Raw genomic sequence first — 6225 nt, 5'->3', positions numbered from 1 at the left:
TGTAAGGGTTTGTTTCTGAACTCCTAGTTCTATTGCATTTACTGTAGGTCTTTCTTTATGCCCATACCTTGCAGTCTGGATTACTGTAGCTTTGTAATAAGTTTTGAATTTGGGAATTGTGAGTCCTCCACTTCTGTTGTTTACTCAAGGTTGTTTTGGCCATTCTGCATCTCTTAAATTTCATATAAACTTTAGGATCAGCTTGCCAGTTTCTACAAAAAATGCCATCTGAGATTTTAATAGAGTTTACATTGAATCTGTAGATTAATTTGGGGAGCATCACCACCTTACAAGTTTTCCAATTCATAAACATAGGCTGTCTTTTCAATCATTGAAGTCTTCTTTAATTTCTCTCAAATTTGTCTCATATGTTCAGTAAACAAGTATTGTACATCTTTTGTTAAACTTAACAAAAGACAGTACTCTTTTTGATACCCAAATTTTCATGTTTAGTTATTGCAAACACCTTTTTAAGCCAGGTTCTGTGTCCTTTTGACATGCTCTCATTTGTGTTTGAGCATTTTCATGCTTTCTAGTGCAAGCAAAATCATCTTCTACTTGTCCTGCCCTAAGGTAGAATCAGTCATTTTTATAGGTTATTTCTAAATTAAGATGGGAAATGGCATTTAAAACAAAGACATCTGAAAACAAAGATCTAAGGTCAGCTTAATGTTACTGTAGTATCAGTACTTCTAGGTCCTTCTAGGCCTTTTAAGAGGACAGAGGTAATAAACAAATATATATTACTTATATATTCATGTATATTCTATATATTTATGAGTTCTTATTTATATTTTTTAATTTAAACTTAACATTATACTATATTTGTATTAAGTTTCCTGGCTTTTGCTTTCATTTTTTTTTCCTTTACTGAACATCTTGTTCCCTAATATTATCGCCATACTTACTAATTTGCTATATTCTATTATCTCTCTGAAAGAGTACCAAAATGTCCCGAATGCCCCCACATCCAACACCCCAAACCAGCAGAAATTTGAATATTAGATTAAGTATTAGCAGATATTGAGGAATAGCTTAATTTTCATGGATATAAAATGGTCTGTGGAATGTCTTTCTTTTAGGACATGCACGCTGAAGTGTTTAGGGGTAAAGATTCACCAAGTTTGCTAATTATTTTTAAAATGCCTGCAACAAAGATGGATGGATAGATATATAGATAAAACAAATAAGTGAAAATGTTAACAATATTTGAATCTAGATGATTGGTTTATGGTTGTTCATTCTAGTATTCTTTGTTTTGTTTTGTTTTTAAAGAATAGTAGGGAAGTGGACTTGGTCCAATGGATAGGGCATCTGTCTACCACATGGGAGATTCACGGTTCAAACCCCGGGCCTTCTTGACTCATGTGGAGCTGGCCCATGCGCAGTGCTGATGTGCACAAGGAGTGCCGTGCCACGCAGGGGTGTCCCCCGTGTAGGGGAGCCCCACGCGCAAGGAGTGCGCCCCTTAAGGAGAGCTGCCCAGTGTGAAAGAAAGTGCAGCCTGCCCAAGAATGGCCCGGCACACATGGAGAGCTGACACAACAAGGTGACACAACAAAAAGAAACACAGATTCCTGGTGACGCTGATAAGGATAGAAGTAGTCACAAAAGAACACACAGCGAATAGACACAGAGAGCAGACAACGGGGGGGGGGGGCGCGGTGGAAGGGAGAGAAATAAATAAGAAAAATAATCTTTGAAAAAAAAGAATTAAGTTACATGGCAGGGAGCAGGTATAGCTCAGTGGATGAGCGCATGCTTCGCATGTACAAGGCCCTGGGTTCAATCCCTGGTACCTCCTAAAAAAATAAAAAATAAATAAAATAAAATGTCAATCCTAATATTAAAAAAACAAATAGAACATGGCACATTTAGTGGGCAGGGATTTTACTCTTCAATGCATGTATGTAATATTTTAAAATAAATTATCTTCAAAGATCTATTGTGATTAGTAATGGAAGAAAATGTAGCATTGATGTGGAGAAAGTGGCCATGGTAGCTGCTGAGGGTAGGGAGAGGGAAGAATAGATATGATGTGGGGGTATTTTCAGGTCTTGGATTTGTCCTGGGTGGTACTGCAGGGACAGTTGCTGGACATTGTATGTCCTGCCATGGACCACTGGGCGGACTGGAGGAAAGTGTAAACTATAATGTAAACCATTATCCATGTGATACAGCAGTGCTCAAAAATGTATTCACCAAATGCAATGAATGTCCCATGATGATGAAAGAGGTTGTTGATATGGGAGGAGTGGGGTGAGCGGGGTGGGGGGGTATACGGGGACCTCATATTTTTTTAATGTAACATTAAAAAGTAAAGACAAAAAAATAAAAATAAATTATCTTCAAAAATCAAATCTGATGTATGACTCCCTTCCTACTAGGTGATGGGAAATTTCATCTCATTTATTGCCAGGTGATTGCCTTACGTTCATGTGAGGGTCCTCAGGGTTTGGGCATAGGAGAGGCTCAGGAAATGCCACTCTGTGCTTGGCTCTCCAATTGTTCCTAATGAGATGCTTGTCAAACTTGATGGGCATCTGCAGGGGGATTAGCATAGGACCCTTGCTGAAGCAAGAGTTCCCATATGCCCTGGGTCCTGGGGAAGAGATTGCAGTCATTTTACTCAATATCTTCATGCCTCCAGGTGATCTGAGGACCTGGGGTGCTACTAGAAGAATTCCAAACTGCCATCTCCTCTTTAGGTTTTGGACATACCCTCTTCTCTTTCTACCTAGCTCCTCTTTCTGGCACATCCCCCTTCCCTTTCCTTGGGCATAAATCATTATTGTTTTAAATTATCCTACATTTCCCATTCCCAAATGCCAGGATGTAATTGCCAGGGTTCTCTAGGGAAACAGAAGCAGTAAGAGATATCTGCAAATAGTATAAGATTTTATAAAATTATCTCACATGATTATGGGGATGCCCAAGTCCCAATTCCATAAGACAGGCTGCAATCCAGTAACTTCCATGAAGGTCCTCAGTGAGTTCCCCAGGAGAAGCTTGCTGCCTAAAGTAGAGGTGGGAATTCTCTCCTGTGACTGCTGAAATCACTTCTCTGTTTAAGGCCTTCGAAAGATTAGATGAGATGTCTCTCATGGCTGACAGCAATCTCCTCAGTTGATTGTAGATATCAGCCATAGATGCAATCAACTCACTGATGACTTAAGTCCAGTAAATGTCCTCACAGTACATTGAGGCCAGTGCTTCCTTGACCAAACAACTGGGTACCCTTCCCAGGCCAAGTTGACACATGAACCTAACCATTTCATTGAAGGAAAAAAATTAAATTGGAATAAAAGTCATTTAGCATTTCTCAAAGCTTGTTGGATGACTAGAGGTCTTCCATGAAAAAAGAATTTTTTGGGTGTTGGTTAGAAGGAAAGAATTGGTGAAGAACCTCAAAATACTGAAGGCATCGATGTAAATGGTTCTTAGTTTGTTTGTGGTGTGCCATTTAGGAAGAGTATATGCCATTATGCTGCATGAAGAAGAAAAGCAAACAAGTACCCAGAGACCAAGTAACCACTCAATGTCAAGTGGTCCATAATCCCAAAGTAGGACCAGAAACCTGACAGGTAGCATCATAGCCTCACCATGACAGCTTTAGTTCTGCACTGGCAGGTGGGCTATATCTTTTGACTCTTGCCCACAGATACTAGCACCTGAGGCCAGCTACTTCACATCCCTGACTTGCCATATTGCTTTAACTTTTAAAATACCATGTTGTTAGAACAAATACCACACAACGGGCTGGCTTAAACAACTGTAATTAACTGGCTCACGATTTTGAGGGTAGGAGAAATCCAAAATCCACTCATGAACAAGGTGATGCTTCCTCCCCCAAAGACTGTGGTGTTCTTGGGATAGCTGCAAGTGATCCTTGGTCCTTGACTTTTTTGTCACATGACAATGCACCTGGCCTGCTCTTCTCCGTTCTGCTCCTGGTTCCGTTGACTTCCAGTTTTCAGCTGCTCCCTGTGCCTTTTGTTTCCAAGGACTTCAGCCATAATGAGGCTTGCCTTCTTTCAGTTTGAGCATACCTTAACCAATAACATCTTCATAGTACCTAGTTATTAGGTCCCTATTTACAAAGACCAGAGATTGGGGCCAGAATGTGCCTTTTGTAGGCAACATGATTCAATCCCCAACATGGGTTTAAATATATTTTCTTATATTGACTCAAAATCTGACTTTATTTTTTGTTAGATGAACAATATTTTCCCCCTCAAAGAGAAATAAAAAATACTCTCTTGACATAGGTTGCTAGGAAAATACCTATGAGAAAGACAAACAAAAACAAAGAAATCTATTTTCTCACAGAGGAAAACACTCTTTCTTAATTTGTAATGCTTGTAAAAGTGGGAAATAGCAGGAAACTTCCAGTGAACTTTAATTGTCACTTCATATATTTTTGGTGGTCAGGTACCAGTGAGGCTCCCATTATTTTTTTTTTAATGTAAGCAACTTTTTTTTCCCAATGAAAATATAAGCAATGCTAAGTAAGGTTAAGAAACAGTAAATAATGGGCAACTCTAAGTATTTTTTAAAGAAGTTGGTAGGAAGTCACATGTCTCCTCTTGCCTACAGATGTAAGCAACTGATTTGAAAATTATAAAGACTTTGCAGCCAAATGATGGGCTACAGATTCAGTGTTTGTGCTGAGTTCTCATTGATGTCTCCATGTGATAGTATTCGCTAAACACCACTCTCTTGAGAAATTAAAAGGGCAAAATACCAGGATCCCTGGTTTCTAAAAAAGCCACTGTACAAAAGATTCTGTACCTTCAAGGACCTTCCTGTAAATAATTCCACATGGGAGCTATGTGGATCTTTTTAATTTGTACTTTTTCTAAGAAGTGCCTGAACAACAGAATGACTTGGTGGCAGAAATCCCTGGTGCACTAGAGAGAGCCAACTTCTGGATTTGTTTTGTTTTGTTTCCTCCATGGATAGGGATTTTCTTCCCCCAGAATCTGTCCAAGGTTCCCTTTGAGCAGATGACACATATCCTTTAGACATTTACCAATTCAACGAGTCTATTAACCCCCATTTTTTAGATTTTCAACATTCCAGACACTTCTGGTCCTTTCTTTAAACATGCTCAAATATCTCCAATCATTTAAAAATCAAACAAAACAAAATAAACAGTAGCAATTTTACATGTTTCTTGAGACATCCCATATCTTTAGCTACCCTCTTGCCTCCAGAATTCATATCACAGGCATGATTTGGTAAAAGCAGTCTGTATCTCACTTTCTAGTTCCACTCCTTTAACTTCCATTCATTGTGCCTGATGCAAAGGATTCTCTTCCTCTGGCTCTTTTGGATGACAGTTAAGGTCTCAGTTTAAATGTCCTCTCTTCTGGGGGGCTGTGGTAGGCAGTAGTTTGGCCTCTAAAGATGCCCACATCCTAAGTCATGAGATCCATGAATATGTTATTTTACAAGGGAAAGGGGAAATAAGGCTGCAGATGGAATTAAGGTTACCACTCAACTCATTTTAGAATATGGAGATGATTCTGGATTATTGGCTGGCCCAATATAATCACAAAGGTCCATTAAATGTGGAAGAGGAGAGTAGATGAGTAAGTGAATGACACAATGTGAGAAAGACTCAACCAAATAGTGTTGCCTTTGAGGACGGAAGGAGAGCATAAACCAAGGAATGCAGGCAACCTTGAAAGCTGGAAATGTCAAGGAAGCGGATTCTCCACTGGAGCTCCCCAAAAGGAACATAAACCAGCATTTTTTAGCCAGTGAAACCCATTTCTGACTTCTGAACTATGAAACTGTGACATAATAAATTTGTGTTCTTTTCAGCCACTGAGATTTTGGTAATTTGTTAGAGCCATGATAGGAAGCCTTCTCTGATCATCCTATCTAAAATAGTAAACTTTGTCTCTGCTTTTACAAATTATTATTGTATCACCTCATTTATTTCCTTCTTAATTATTAGAATTTTTCACTTTTTGATTTGTTTCTTTTCCCTCTTTCTTCCCAACTAATTGGAAACCTCTTATTGGCAAAGATGGGTAAGTGGGTGTTTTAGTTTCCTAGGTTGTTCAAGCAAATATTATGAAATGGTTTGGCTTGAGCAATGGAAATTTATTCACTCATGATTTTGAGGCTGGGAAAATGTCCAAATCAAGGCATCATCAAAGCAATGCTTTCTTCCTGAAGACTGGTGATGTGGGGCTGGCTGCCAGAGATCCTGGT

Source organism: Dasypus novemcinctus, chromosome 28 (genome assembly GCF_030445035.2).
Source record: "Dasypus novemcinctus isolate mDasNov1 chromosome 28, mDasNov1.1.hap2, whole genome shotgun sequence".
NCBI classification, from domain to species: Eukaryota; Metazoa; Chordata; class Mammalia; order Cingulata; family Dasypodidae; genus Dasypus; species Dasypus novemcinctus.
The sequence above is the reverse complement of the archived record's forward strand: the minus strand, read 5'-3'. Positions refer to the sequence as shown.